The sequence below is a fragment of the Pleurodeles waltl genome, chromosome 11 (genome assembly GCF_031143425.1).
Source record: "Pleurodeles waltl isolate 20211129_DDA chromosome 11, aPleWal1.hap1.20221129, whole genome shotgun sequence".
Taxonomy (NCBI): domain Eukaryota; kingdom Metazoa; phylum Chordata; class Amphibia; order Caudata; family Salamandridae; genus Pleurodeles; species Pleurodeles waltl.
The window spans coordinates 994,508,564-994,524,609 of record NC_090450.1 but is presented as its reverse complement, the minus strand read 5'-3'; positions in this window follow the sequence as shown (position 1 = coordinate 994,524,609).

The window sequence follows — 16,046 nt, the reverse complement described above, 5'->3', positions numbered from 1 at the left end:
AAGCTGCTTCTGGGTGGAAGAAGCTTGGTGTTCTGCAAGAACGAAGAGGACTAGGAACTTCCCCTTTGGAGGATGGATGTCCCATGTTGTGAAGAAGCTTTCAGAGGTGTTCCCACGCAGAAAGATCGCAAACAAGCCTTGCTAGCTGCAAGGGTCACAGTTAGGGTTTTTGGATGCTGCTGTGGCCCAGGAGGGACCAGGATGTCGCCACTTGGATGAGGAGACAGAGGGGGCGCCCAGCAAGTCAGGGAGCCCTCACAGAAGCAGGCAGCACCCGCAGAAGTACCTGAACAGGCACTTAGAGGAAAAGTGAACTGGAGTCCACCCGAAGTCACAAAAGGGAGTCCCACGACGCCGGAGGACAACTCAGAAGGTTGTGCACTGCAGGTTAGAGTATCGGGGACCCAGGCTTGGCTGTGCATGAAGGAAATCCTGGAAGAGTGCACAGGAGCTGGAGCAGCTGCAAATCACGCGGTACCCAGCAATGCAGTCTAGCGTGGGGAGGCAAGGACTTACCTCCACCAAACTTGGACTGAAGAGTCACTGAACTGTGGGAGTCACTTGGACAGAGTTGCTGAGTTCCAGGGACCACGCTCGTCGTGCTGAGTGGGGACCCAGAGGACCGGTGATGCAGTCTTTTGTTGCCTGTGGTTGCAGGGGGAAGATTCCGTCGACCCACTGGAGATTTCTTCAGAGCTCCTGGTGCAGAGAGGAGGCAGGTTACCCCCAGAGCATGCACCACCTGGAAACAGTCGAGAAAGCCGGCAGGATGAAGCGATACAAGGTTGCTAGTAGTCGTCTTGCTACTTTGTTGCGGTTTTGCAGGCGTCCTGAGCAGTCAGCGGTCGATCCTTTGGCAGAAGGTGAAGAGGGAGATGCAGATGAACTCTGGTGAGCTCTTGCATTCGTTATCTGGTAAAATCCCCAAAGCAGAGACCCTAAATAGCCAGAAAAGGAGGTTTGGCTACCTAGGAAGGAGGATTGGCTACCAAGAGAGGTAAGAGCCTATCAGAAGGAGCCTCTGAAGTCACCTGCTGGCACTGGCCACTCAGAGCAGTCCAGTGTGCCACAAACACCTCTGTTTCCAAGATGGCAGAGGTCTGGGACACACTGGAGGAGCTCTGGGCACCTCCCCTGGGAGGTGCAGGTCAGGGGAGTGGTCACTCCCCTTTCCTTTGTCCAGTTTCGCACCAGAGCAGGGCTGGGGGATGCCTGAACCGATGTAGACTGGCTTATGCAGAGATGGGCACCATCTCTGCCCATCAAAGCATTTCCAGAGGCTGGGGAGGCTACTCCTCCCCAGCCTTCACACCTATTTCCAAAGGAAGAGGGTGTTACACCCTCTCTCAGAGGAAGTCCTTTGTTCTGCCTTCCTGGGCCAGGGCTGCCTGGACCACAGGAGGGCAGAAACCTGTCTGAGGGGTTGGCAGCAGCAGCAGCTGCAGTGGAGACCCCGGAAAGGCAGTTTGGCAGTACCCGGGTTCTGTGCTAGAGACCCGGGGGATCATGGAATTGTCCCCCCAATGCCAGAATGACATTGGGGTGACAATTCCATGATCTTAGACATGTTACATGGGCATGTTTGGAGTTACCATTGTGACGCTGTACATAGTTAGTGACCTATGTACAGTGCACGCGTGTAATGGTGTCCCCGCAGTCACAAAGTCTGGGGAATTTGCCCTGAACGATGTGGGGGCACCTTGGCTGCCAGGGTCCCACACACTAAGTAACTTTGCACCCAACCTTCACCAGGTGAAGGTTAGACATATAGGTGACTTATAAGTTACTTAAGTGCAGTGGTAAATGGCTGTGAAATAACGTGGACGTTATTTCACTCAGGCTGCACTGGCAGGCCTGTGTAAGAATTGTCAGAGCTCCCTATGGGTGGCAAAAGAAATGCTGGGGCCCGTAGGGATCTCCTGGAACCCCAATACCCTGGGCACCTCAGTACCATATACTAGGGAATTATATGGGTGTACCAGTATGCCAATGTGAATTGGTGAAATTGGTCACTAGCCTGTTAGTGACAAATCTGGAAAGCAGAGAGAGCATAACCACTGAGGTTCTGGTTAGCAGAGCCTCAGTGAGACAGTTAGGCATCACACAGGGAACACATACAGGGCACATACTTATGAGCACTGGGGCCCTGCCTGGCAGGGTCCCAGTGACACATAGACTAAAACAACATATATACATTGAAATATGGGGGTAACATGCCAGGCAAGATTGTACTTTCCTACAGTAAGAAACCTCATGTCCTCAGCCAGGACTGGCTTTAGAGTTGTGCGACCAGTGCAGCCACACCGAGCACTGACCTTAGTGGGGTTGGGGGGGGCGCGGGTGCTGGGTTTAGGAATAATGTATGGGTTTATAAGCACCTGCTGCAGAGTTCTTTGTGTGTCCATCAGTTTTCAAGCAACAGTAAAAATGTTAAGATAACTCTAGTGATTAATGTTCCTGCAGGAAAGATATTGGAGTTTTAAGAATGTGTACCATGCAGATCACATAAAGTATTTTATGTGGATAACTCAGTGGGTTACTCCCTTTGTCAAATAGATCCTTTTGTTAAAGCAGTTCATAAGTCACTATCCCAATATAGCACAGTGGCCTATGAATTGTCCTCACAGAGCTGCATGCAAACTGCATAATAAGGGTTAGGATATTATGGACCTGCTTATGACTTTGGTGGTCCCACCACAGGACCGCCAAAGCTGCAGGGATGATGCCACTGCCATGGCTTTGCCACCCGAGGTATTACAATGTTCCCACCAAGCTGACCGGCAGGAACATTGTAATTCGCATACCCGCCAGGCTGACCTGCAGGAATAGTGCCACGATATTGATCTTGGCTCTCTGAAAGGAGCCGAGGTCAATATCGTAGCACTCCAGCACTCTCGGAATGCAAATCAGATAGTGTGCATTCAGACAGTGCTGGGCGGGGGGGGGGCCCTGTGTTGCCAGTGCCATGGGCATGGGCAGTGCAGGCCCCCCCCCATGATCCCCTGCACAGGCTTTCAGACAGCCTTTTGGAGGCATAAATGTGAGTCCTCGACTGCACTGCTTTTTAACGTGATTCTCTATGCTATATTTAATGCATTTTTAATGTATTTTTATATTTGTTTTTACTGATTTTTATTGCATTTTGCTATCGTTCTAAATTGTTTAATCCTTTCGAGGTCGGGTTCGGGCCTGTTAGAGCCCACCCGTCCTCCATTGACGTGCCATTCTTGGAAACAGTGAAGACAGGTCAGCAGTCTAGTGCTGCCTGTCACGTGGGGGGCGTTTGGAGAGGGAAGGGGCTATAACTCTTGGGATGAGGCGGGCGCGCAGGGAGGCATAAATGTGAGTTCTCGACTGCACTGCTTTTTAACGCGATTCTCTACGCTATATTTAATGCATTTTTAAAGTATTTTTATATTTGCTTTTACTGATTTTTATTGTATTTTCCTATCGTTCTAAATTGTTTAATCCTTTCGAGGTCGGATTCGGGCCTGTTAGAGCCCACCCGTCCTACATTGACGTGCCATTCTTGGAAACAGTGAAGACAGGTCAGCAGTCTAGTGCTGCCTGTCACGTGGGGGGCGTTTGGAGAGGGAAGGGGCTATAACTCTTGGGATGAGGCGGGCGCGCAGGGAGGCATAAATGTGAGTCCTCGACTGCACTGCTTTTTAACGCGATTCTCTACGCTATATTTAATGCATTTTTAATGTATTTTTATATTTGCTTTTACTGATTTTTATTGCATTTTGCTATCGTTCTAAATTGTTTAATCCTTTCGAGGTCGGGTTCAGGCCTGTTAGAGCCCGCCCGTCCTCCATTGATGTGCCATTCTTGGAAACAGTGAAGACAGGTCAGCAGTCTAGTGCTGCCTGTCACGTGGGTGGCGTTTGGAGAGGGAAGGGGCTATAACTCTTGGGATGAGGCGGGCGAGCAGGGAGGCATAAATGTGAGTCCTCGACTGCACTGCTTTTTAACGCGATTCTCTATGCTATATTTAATGCATTTTTAATATATTTTTATACAAGACGCTAATAAGGCAAGCCTGTCTGCGCCCGTCCGTGCACGGTCGAGGACGGGGGCTGGGGGGTCTGCTCGGGGGCAGGATAATCCCAAGGCGTATCTGTTACTCGGGACCCGTGCTCCAGGCTTTGGCTTCGGCTGATCTGTGTAAACATGTGCTTCTGCCATATTCAGGGCATATCTTTCAGAGGGCTTGCAGGGATTGTGGTTGGGCCCCGGTGACCTCCCAGTCATTTCCTGACATTAGATGAATCTGAATTGGTTCCTCCTAAAAGGCTGGGGGTAACTAAACCTGTAGTGTATGCACTGATTAATGCACGGTCACTGGCGAAACATAAGACCGAAATTGCGGAAATGATTATCTCTCATCTTTTTATAACTGAATCATGGGCCAGGGCAGACTCCAACCTGGATTTTATCGAAGCCTCTCCTAGTGGTTATTCCTTTTTCAGACTGGATAGGCTAGCAGGCATGGGAGCAGGGCTTGCCATTATTTGTAGGTCTACTCTGTCCTGCCAGTGGGAACCAGCCAGCTCTCCACACAAGTCTTGTAAGGGTTTGTATTTTAAAATTTGTCAGAATAATTGCATTCAGCTTGAGAGCCTATTGATTTATAGACCTCCAGGCTCAGTTGCTTTGTTCATGGTAGATTGGCCCTCTCTTATTGAACCAGTGATTGCGGCATCCAATTGTATTATTCTAGGGGATTTTAATTTGCACTTTGATAATGTTCAGCTTCCCTATGTCAGAGAGTTAGTGAATCTTATGGCCTTGTTTGACTGGATTCTTTCAGTCACCTTGGCAACACATCAGGCAGGGCATATTCTAGATGGGATTTTTGCCCGCCCAGAGGATTTGGTGACTGTGTCCAACACTCCCTTGGCCTGGACGGATCATCACCTTCTCCTGTTTAAAAGTACAAAGGGGTTCCTTAACCAACAGATAAAATCAGGCAACAAATCATTGCGGTTATGGAATAACATTACCAAGACTCAGCTGGGCCCGGCAGTAAAGGAAGGCTGGGAGGCAGCGGGGAATCCTCATTTGCCTGCTCTGGAGGTTTTTAATTTAGGTTTGGCCCTTGCCCTGGATAAATTGGTCCCGGCGATATTAAAGCAGGAGGGCAGGCCTAAGAAAACTAGTTGGCCCTGGTTTAAAAGTGATTTGAACGTGCTTCAGAGGAAGTACCGCCAACAAGAAAGACGATGGAAGTTATATCCTAATGAGACAGAGAAGGAGAAATTAAGAGTCGTTTAAAAAAAGTACAAGGCAGCTTGTTTTGAGGCGAAATCAGCCTTTTTTTCTACTAAAATTAAGAATGCATCTAATGCGCCTAAAGAACTATTTAAGGTAGTTCACTCGCTAATCACGCCTCCTGTTCCACCTACCACCTCACCGAATTCTCAGGCAACTTGTAATCAAATTGCGGAGTTTTTTTAAACCAAAATTAGGCAAATACATGCAGATATCCCCTCGATGGATCCTTGGATAGCCCCTCTGGACTCTCCTAATCAGGATACCCCCCTGCTTACATGCTTCCCTCCGTTGTTGCCGGAAAGGATTAAAGAATTCCTTATGGGGATTAAATCGGGTTCACCTATGGATCCCTGTCCACCCGGCATTTTGCAGATGATTTCAGACTCTGTTGCTCTGAAATTAGCTACCATTTTTCAGGAAGTTCTATCCTCAGGGGTCTACCCCTCTACATGGAAGCAGGCCACTGTTATTCCCCTTAAAAAGAAGTCCGATCAAACTGCCTTTGATTTAAGCAACCTGTGACCTATTTCCTTGCTACCGACATTGGCTAAGATATTCGCAAAACACATTAATTATGAACTGTCCATGTTTCTTAACCAGGCTGGAGGCTTTGATCAGTCTCAACATGGGTTTAGAAGGGCTCATAGCATGGAATCAGCGCTACTTACGACATCGGACTCCATCCGGAAACTACTGGACGAGGGGCAAGGCGCTGTTCTTGTACTATTAGATCTGTCCGCGGCATTTGATACCATTTCGCCTGCGATCTTGGTCTCTCGCCTTCATCATGCTGGAATAAGACACTCAGCTCTTAAAATCCTGGAGTCCTTCTTAAGTGATAGATCTAATATTGTAAGCTGGGAGGGCTTTAAAGCACCGGCTTTTCATCTGCCATGTGGTGTACCTCAGGGCTCGGCGTTGAGTCCAACGCTTTTTAATGTCTATGTGGCCCCCCTGGTAAGACTTATCCGATCATATGGTTTTATCCCATCCTCTTATGCAGATGACACTCAGCTTATCATTCCTGTGTCTAGGAGCAACTGGGAGGAAGTAGCAGAGCAGTTTAATAGTTGCATGCAGGATGTTAATCAGTGGATGAGACAGAATTGGCTTAAGCTTAATACTAACAAAACGGAGATTGTCTTATATGGTTGCAGTAAGGAACTGTGGAGTCCGTGATGGTGGCCGGATGAATGTGGACAACTACCGGTCCCATGCGGGGCTACTAGAAATTTAGGAGTGATCTTTGATGACTCATTAAGTTTTAAACCTCAGGTTAGTGCCTTAGTCAAGTCTAGCTATTGGACCCTGAAAATCCTGAGATAAATTTTACCGTTCCTGAAGTAGGAGGAAAGAGTCATGGTTATGTTAGCATTGATCATGTCCAGATTGGATTACTTCAACTCGCTGTTGTTGGATATTGATGAGAGCACTTTGAGGAAATTGCAACTAATTCAGAACAATGCAGCTCGTATGATTTTGGCACTTCCACGTTTAGCGTCGGCTTCCCATAGCCTAAAGTGTCTTCACTGGCTCCCGGTGGGCAAGAGGATTATTTTTAAATCTCTCTGCCTTACCTTTAAAGCACTATATGGGGACGGTGATGAATACCTGGTTGATAGACTCAGGTGGTATCGTCCAGGACTTGTCCTAAGATCGGACAAGTCTTACCTGATCCAGGTCTGTAGAACGCGTAGAGTCAGGTGGGGAGACAAAGCATTCACAGTGGCGGCTGCCAGATATTGGAATGGTCTACTGCTATACATCTGGAAAGAACATAATTTTTTGATATTTAGGAAGAGGGTGAAAACTTGGTTGTTTCCACGGTAGGGCTACTGGCTTCGGTCGTCCTCTCATTATTTATGTCCTTGAGCGCTTCGATGCTAAGGCCGGAACGCGCTATATAAATGCCCATATACATATATACGTTTCCATGTTGGGGTCCCTGCCATGGAAAGGTTGGCGAAAAGTGGGGTTGTAATCAGCCAGGTAGCACCGAGTTCAGCGCTGCAGTGGCTAGTTACAACTCTGGCCACTGTGGACCCATCAGGGTCTGCCTACCAGGGTTGTTAAGCGGCAGTCAGACTGTCACAGTTGCGGCACCCGACCGTCACCACAAGGCTGGCAGTCCGGTCCGCCTGACTCATAATGAGGCCCTAAGTGTTTTTGTACCCAGTCTTCCATTATGTATTCCTAATTTTGCTTAAAAGGTTTCATTTGGGTAGAAATAAATTCTTATTATCCTTCAACCATTCTAATTTCTCCAGCCACATTAGTGTAAAGAAAAGTCAGCTGCACACAAACCTAGAGTCAGAAAGTGTGGACAGTTCCCCATTAAATGACATCAAGTGTTCATCCTAATTTCTTATTATGGCCCTGATTATGACCCTGGCGGACGGCGGTATTATGGAGAAAAGTGCTGCCAACAGGCTGGCGGTACTTCTCCCCGTAATATGACATTGGCGGTTTGGCTCTAACCAAACCGCCAATGTACCACTCTGTCTACCATGGCGGCCGTCACTAGCCCGCCCACGGGATTATGGCCCCGCCTACCTCCATGGTTTTTGTGGCCTCCTTACCGCCACGAAAACCATGGCGGTAGGCACAATCAGTGACAGGGAATTCCTTCCCTGTCACTGATGGGGGTCTTACCCGCCTCCCCTCCTCAGATTTGCGCCCACCCCTCCTCCCTCTCCAAACCCACCCCCCAACATCACCACACTCATACACACACTTATACCCACATGCACCCAGGCATGCACTCATCCATTCCCACACACATCCAAACACACTGACATACAAACAAGCACACACGGATTCACACAACAAACACGCACTCACACATCCACACATGTACACCCATACCACAAGCAACGCACACCCACATTCACGCACACACAAACATACCCCTCCCACACACACACTCAACACATCCCCACTCCCTTGACGGAGCACCCGACTTACCTGTAGTCAGGGGGTCCTCCGGCAGGAAACGGGATGGGGCGCTGCTATATGCCTATATGCTTTGGAATGTATTAAAGTGTCAATGGCCACTGCTATACTTTTGCTCTTAGTGCAGTAAAATGTGATACTTCTTAAATTATTTTTTTCCCTATTTTTTTTTGTCAAGATTTAAACTGAGGTTTTTCTTACCTCATGGCTTTCTTTACTACCCCCATTGTGGAGTTTATTACAGTTATTTTTTGTCAGACACTGTTTATTTGGCCTTTTTTGCATGTTTAATATTGTTGCAATAACATAGTCTGCCAGGCCTTTTCCCCCCTCAGGTGGCAGGCCTTTTTTTGGCTATTTGGGGCAGTTCAGGCTTATGCCCTCATTACTTTTGTCCACATAAGCTACCCATGCCAAATTTGCGTCTTTTTTTTCCAACATCCTAGGAAATCTAGAGGTACCCAGAGTTTGTGGGTTCCCCTGAAGGAGAAATAAGCCAAAATACAGTGAAAAGTTTGTTTTTTAAAACAAAATGGGAAAAAGGGCTACAGAAGAAGGCTTGTGTTTTTTTCCCTGAAAATGGCATCAACAAAGGGTTTGCAGTGCTAAAATCACCATCTTCCCAGCTTTCAGGGACAGGTAGACTTGAATAAGAAAACCAAATGTTTCAACACAATTTTGGCATTTTATTGGGACATACACCATTTTGACTATTTTTTTGCTTTTAGCCTAATTTCAGTTAGTGACAGAAATGGGTGTGAAACTAATGCTGGATCCTGAAAAGTTAAGCATTTCTGAAGAGTAGACACAATTCTGAATTCATCAAGGGGTCATTTGTGTAGATCCTACAAGGCTTTCCTACAGAACAAAAAGCTGAAATAAAACAATATTGAAATTGAGGTGAAAAAACTGCCATTTTTCTCCATGATTCTCAGATTTTTGAAAGCAATATACCGTTATGTCTGCTGGACTCTTCTGGTTGTGGGGATATATAGGGCTTGTAGGTTTGTCAAGAACCCAGGTACCCAGAGCCAGTAAATGAGCTGCACCTTGCAATGGATTTCATTGTATATTGGGTATAGAGCAATTCATTTGGTGAAATATAAAGACTGAAAAATAGGTATCACGCAAACCTTTGTATTTCCACAATGGGCACAAGATAAGGTGTTGAGAAGCAGTGGTTATTTGCACATCTCTGAATTCCGGGGTGCCATACTAGCATGTGAATTACAGGGCATTTCTCAAATAGACGTCTTTTTTACACACTGTCTTACATTTGGAAGGGAAAAATGCAGAGAAAGACAAGGAGCAATAACACTTGTTCTGCTATTCTGTGTTCCCACAAGTCTCTCGACACAAATGGTACCTCACTTGCGTGAGTAGGCCTAATGCCTGCGACAGGAAATGCAACATGGACACATCACATTTTTACATTGAAAACTGACATGTTTTTGGGAAAGTGCCTGACTGTGGATTTTGATCTCTAGCTCAGCCGGCACCTAGGAAAACCTACTAAACATGTGCATTTTTGAAAATTAGACACCTAGGGAAAACCAAGATGGGGTGACTTGTGGGGCTCTCACCAGGTTCTGTTACCCAGAATCCTTTGCAAACCTCAAAATTTGGCAAAAAAACCACCCTTTCCTCAAATTTCGAGTGACAGAAAGTTCTGGAATCTGAGAGGAGCCACAAATTTCCTTCCACCCAGGGTTCCCCCAAGTCTCCCGATAAAAATTGTACCTCACTTGTGTGGGTAAGCCTAGTGCCCGTGACAGCAAATGCCCCAAAACACAACGTGGACACACCACATTTTCCCAAAGATAACAGAGCTGTTTTTTACAAACTGCCTGGTTGTGGATTTTGGCCTCTAGCTCAGCCGGCACCTAGGGAAACCTACCAAACCTGTGAATTTTAGAAAACTAGACACCTAGGGGAATCCAATATGGGGTGACTTGTGGGGCTCTTACCAGGTTCTGTTACCCAGAATCCTTTGCAAACCTCAAAATTTGGCAAAAAAACACTTTTTTCCTCACATTTCGGTGACAAAAAGTTCTGGAATCTGAGAGGAGCCACAAATCTCCTTCCACCCAGCGTTTCCCCAAGTTTCCCAATGAAAATGGTACCTCACTTGTGTGGGTAGGCCAAGTGCCCGCTACAGGAAATGCCCCAAACACACAATGTGCAAACATCACATTTTCCCAAAGAAAACAGAGCTGTTTTTTGCAAAGTGCCTCGCTGTGGATTCTGCCCTGTAGCCCAGCCAGCACCTAGGGAAACCTAGCAAACCTGTGCATTTCTGAAAACTAGACATCTAGGGGAATCCAAGATGGGGTGACTTGTGGGGCTCTCACCAGGTTCTCTTACCCAGAATCCTTTGCAAACCTCAAAATTTGGCAAAAAACACTTTTTTCCTCATATTTCGGTGAGAAAGTTCTGGAATCTGAGAGGAGCCACAAATTTCCTTCCACCCAGCATTTCCCCAAGCTTCCCGATAAAAATGGTACCTCACTTGTGTGGGTAGGCCTAGTGCCTGTGAAAGGAAAACCCCCAAAACACTATGTCGACACATCAAAATGATCAAATACAAAACTACCTGTTTTTGTGGGGGGCACCTGCATTTTTGGTCCTGAGGTCAGCAGCCATATAGGGAAACCTACCAAACCCAAACATTTCTGAAAACTAGACACCCGAGCGAGTTCAGGGAGGTGTGACTTGAGTGGATCCCCCAGTGTTTTCTTACCCAGAATCATCAGCAAACCTCAAAATTTGGCCACAAAAACACTTTTTCCTCACATTTTGGTGACAGAAAGTTCTGGAACCTGAGAGGAGCCACAAATTTCCTTCCACCCAGCATTCCCCCAAGTCTCCCGATAAAAATTATACCTCACTTGTGTGGGTGGCCCAGGTGCCTGGAACAGAAAAAGGCCAAAAACCTGTAGAGATTGAGAGGATAGCACAGAGAGTTGATAAGCACATATTTTTATTTTATACATCTTTAGGCTGGCTCTGCTTTGGGGACCCACACAAGTGAGATATCATTTTACTTGGGAGAGTGAGGGGAACGCTGGGTGGTAGGAAATTTGTGCCGGAGCGGTGATCCTACAATGGAAAGTGAGGAAAATATGCTTTTTTAAGCACATTTTGAGGTTTGCAGAGGAGTCTGAGTAAGAAAATGTTGGGGATTCACACAAGCCACACCTCCCTGGACTGCTTGGGGTGTCTACTTTTAAAAAATGTCTGGATTTGGTAGGTTTCCCTAGATGAAGGCCGCACCCGAAACCAAAAACATAGGTGCCCCTCCGCCCCAAACACAGGTAGTTTTGTAATAGATCATTTTGATATGTCCACGTACTTCTGTGATGTTCCAAACACTAAAATTGTGAAACGAAATGCACTTAGGTTATATTAAAAAGACCCCTCACCCACCAACCAAGTTGGTGGCATGCTTCATCATTGGGGTCCCACCCAAGACACCTAGCATGTCACAGGTGTGCTGCTACACCTGATTACAGCGGAATTTTTACCACACATACTGGTTAGATTTGGCACGAGGGTGAGTGATGGTTCAGTAGATCAAATTTTATTAACAAGAGATTTCACAAAAATGAAATGCACTGTTAATAAATAAAAGGCCAAAACACTGAACCAATGATTCACAACTTGTGAGCTGTAAAGCCTCGAAAAGGCACCAACCGCTTTACAGTCCATTCACACACCTTTCATACATGACATGCACAAGACCATTCACGCCGCCAGCCACGGGACCAGCACATTACAACACTCACATCAATCAATCAATCAATCAAAGGATTTGTAAAGCGCACTACTCACCCGTTAGGGTCTCAAGGCGCTGGGCAGGGGGGAGCTACTGGTCATAAAGCCATGTCTTGAGGCGTTTCCTGAATGTCAAGAGGTCTTGGGTCTGGAGAAGGTGGAGCAGTAGGGAGTTCCAGGTCTTGGCGGCTAGGTGAGAGAAGGATCTTCCTCCGGCGGTGGTGTGGCGGATACGGGGGACGGAGGCGAGGGCGAGGCTGGCAGAGCGAAGATTTCGGGTGGGGGTGTGGAAGGTGAGTCTGTTGTTGAGGTAGGCTGGACCTGTGTTTTGGAGGGCTTCATGTGCGTGGATGAGGAGTTTGAAGGTGATCCTCTTTGATACTGGTAGCCAGTGTAGGTCTCTGAGGTGGGGGGAGATGTGGTTGCGGCGTGGCATGTCAAGAATGAGGCAGGCGGATGCGTTCTGGATTCTTTGCAGCTTTGTTTGGAGTTTGGTTGTTGTTCCTGCATATAGGGCATTTCCGTAGTCCAATCGGCTGCTGACCAGGGCGTGGGTGACAGTATTCCTGGTTTCTACGGGAATCCACTTGAAGATTTTGGGGAGCATGCAGAGAGTGTTGTAGCTGGAAGAGGAGATGGCGTTGACCTGCTGAGTCATGCTGAGTGTGTGGAGTATAAGATGAATCCCAGGTTGCGTGCTAGGGTGGTGGGTGAGAGTGCGGATCCTAGGGAGGTGGGCCACCAGGAGTCGTTCCATGCTGAGGGGTTGGTGCCAAAGATGAGGATTTCTGTCTTGTCTGTGTTTAACTTGAGGTGGCTTGATTCCATCCAGTTGGCGATGGCATGAAGTCCTTTGTGGAGGTTGTTCTTTGCCGTTGTAGGGTCTTTCGTGAGGGATGAGTTGAGTGTCGTCTGCGTAGGAGACTATGTTGATGTGGTGGGTTCATCCGATGTTGGCGAGTGGGGCCATGTAAACGTGGAAGAGCGTGGGGCTGAGCGATGATCCTTGGGGGACGCCACAGATGATTCTGGAGGCTTCTGACAGGAACGGTGGAATGCGGACTCTCTGGGTTCTGCCTGCGAGAAAAGATGAGATCCAGTTGAGTGCCTTGTCGCGGATTCCAGCGTTGTAGAGGCGTGTGCGGAGAGTGTGATGACATACCGTGTCGAAGGCTGCGGAGAGGTCCAGGAGGATGAGTGCTGCTGTTTCTCCTTCGTCGAGCATGGTCCTGATGTCGTCTGTGGCAGCAATGAGTGACCTTTGTCAAACATTCGTCTACCAAGTTGCCACACAATTTTCTCGCTAACTCCAATCAATCAATCAATCAATCATAGCATTTATAAAGCGCGCTATGTACCCGTCAGGGTTTCGAGGGGCGGAGGGGGGGGGGGGAGCGCTGCTGATTTAGCGGTCGAAGAGCCAGGTCTTGAGGAGCCTTCTGAATGCGAGGAGGTCCTGGGTCTGGCGAAGAGATGTGGGGAGAGAGTTCCAGGTCTTGGCGGCGAGGAAGGAGAAGGATCTGCCGCCGGATGTCTTGCGCTGGATTCGGGGTACGATGGCGAGGGCGAGGTTGGCGGATTGGAGTTGACGTGTTGGAGTGTAGAAGTTAAGTCTGGTGTTGAGGTAGGAGGGTCCGGTGTTGTGAAGTGCCTTGTGAGCGTGGGTCAGGAGTTTAAAGGTGATCCTCTTGTCTACCGGGAGCCAGTGGAGTTCCTTTAGGTGAGGGGAGATGTGACTTCGGCGGGGTATGTCGAGGATCAGTCGGGCGGAGGCATTTTGGATACGTTGGAGTCGTTTGATGTCTTTGGTTGGGATGCCTGTGTAGAGTGCGTTGCCGTAGTCAAGTCTGCTGCTGACGAGGGCTTGGGTCACCGTCTTTCTGGTTTCTGTTGGAATCCACTTGAAGATTCTGCGGAGCATTCGAAGGGTGTTGAAACAGGAGTAGGAGACTGCGCTGACCTGTTTGGACATGGTGAGGTCGGAGTCCAGGATGAAGCCGAGGTTTCTTGCGTGGCTGGCAGGCGTGGGCGGGGGTCCGAGGACGGAGGGCCACCATGAGTCGTTCCAGGCCGAGGGAGTGCGCCCGAGGATGAGGACTTCCGTCTTGTCGGAGTTGAGTTTCAGGCGACTGTTGTTCATCCAATCGGCGATGGATTTTAGTCCCTCGTGGAGGTTTGTTTTGGCGGTGAGCGGGTCTTTGGTCAGGGAGAGGACGAGCTGGGTGTCGTCGGCGTAGGAGATGATGCTGAGATGATGTTGGCGGGCCAGTTGAGCGAGGGGGGCCATGTAGACGTTAAACAACGTAGGGCTGAGGGAGGATCCTTGGGGGACGCCGCAGATGAGGTTGGTGGCTTTGGAGCGGAAAGGGGAGAGACGGACTCTCTGCGTTCTGTCGGAGAGGAAGGATGAGATCCAGTGGAGGGCTTTATCTTGGATGCCGGCTTCCTGGAGGCGGGTCAGTAGGGTGTGGTGGCAGACGGTGTCAAAGGCGGCTGATAAGTCGAGGAGGATGAGGGCTGAGGTTTCGCCGTTGTCCATTTGATGTCTGATGTCATCTGTGGCGGCGAGGAGAGCAGTCTCAGTGCTGTGGTTTCGTCTGAATCCGGATTGTGAGGGGTCCAGGATGGAATTGTCTTCGAGGAAGTGGGTGAGCTGAGTGTTGACGATCTTCTCGATAACTTTCGCTGGAAAAGGGAGGAGAGAGATCGGACGGAAGTTTTTGAGATCGTTGGGGTCGGCCTTGGGTTTTTTGAGGAGGGGTTGGATTTCTGCGTGTTTCCAGCTGTCCGGGAAGGTGGCAGAAGTGAAGGAGAGGTTGATGATCTTGCGGAGTTCGGGGGCGATGGTGGCGTTGGCTGAGTTGAAAACATGATGTGGGCAGGGGTCCGTGGGGGAGCCTGAGTGGATGGTGTTCATGGTTGTTATGGTTTCTGCCTCGTCCACGTGGGTCCAGGCGGTGAGGCGGCAGTCGCGGGAGGAGACGTCGGGGGTGGGGTCTGGCGGTGGACCGGTGTTGAAGCTGTCGTGGATGGTAGCGATTTTCTGGTGGAAGAAGGTGGAGAGGTCGTCGCAGAGTTTCTGGGAGGGCGGGATGTCGTTGGAGTTGGCTTTTGGGTTGGAGAGTTCCTTCACGATGCCGAAGAGTTCTTTGCAGTCGTGGGCGTTGTTGTTGATGCGTTCGGTGAAGTGGGCGCGCTTGGCGATGCGGATCCGTTGGTGGTGTTCGCGGTTGGCGTTTTTGAGGGCGGCGAGGTTGTCGGGTGTGCGTTCTTTGATCCATTTCTTTTTGAGCTTCTGGCAGATGCTTTTGGAGGTGGTTAGATCGTCTGTGAACCAGGCTGTTTTTTTCTTTCCTTGGATGGCGGTGGGTTTCTTGAGAGGGGCAAGGGTGTTGGCGCAGTCGAGGATCCATTGATGGAGGTTGATGGCGGCTGTGCTCGGGTCGGTTGCGTCGGGTGGAAGGTTGTTGATGAGGGTGCTGGTCAGTTGGTCTTGGGTGACTTTGCCCCAGCGGCGGTGGGGAGGTAGCTGGATGCGGTGTTGCTCTGTGGTTTTCTTATAGGTGAAATGGACGCAGTGATGGTCGGTCCAGTGGAGTTCGGAGGTGTGGCTGAAGGAAACGTGGTTGCTTGAGGTGAAGAGGGGGTCAAGGGTGTGTCCGGCGATGTGGGTGGGCGTGTTGACTAGCTGGCGGAGTCCGAGGTTGAGGAGGTTGGAGGTCAGTGATGCGGTGTTGACGTCGTTGGCATTTTCCAGATGGTAGTTCAGATCTCCCAGGAGGATGTAATCCGGGGAAGCGAGGGCGTGGGTGCTTGCAAGGTCGGCGATGGTGTCGCTGAAGGGGGCTCTTGGTCCTGGAGGGCGGTAAATGAGGGTTCCTCTGAGGGTCGTGTTGGGGTCCGTGTGGATCTGGAAGTGGAGGTGTTAGGCTGTCCTGAGGGTGTCGTCCGAGTGGGTGTGGATTTTGAGGGTAGCTTTGTGAGCGATGGCTATTCCGCCGCCGATTCCGTTGGTTCGATCTCTTCTGGTGATTTTGTAGCCG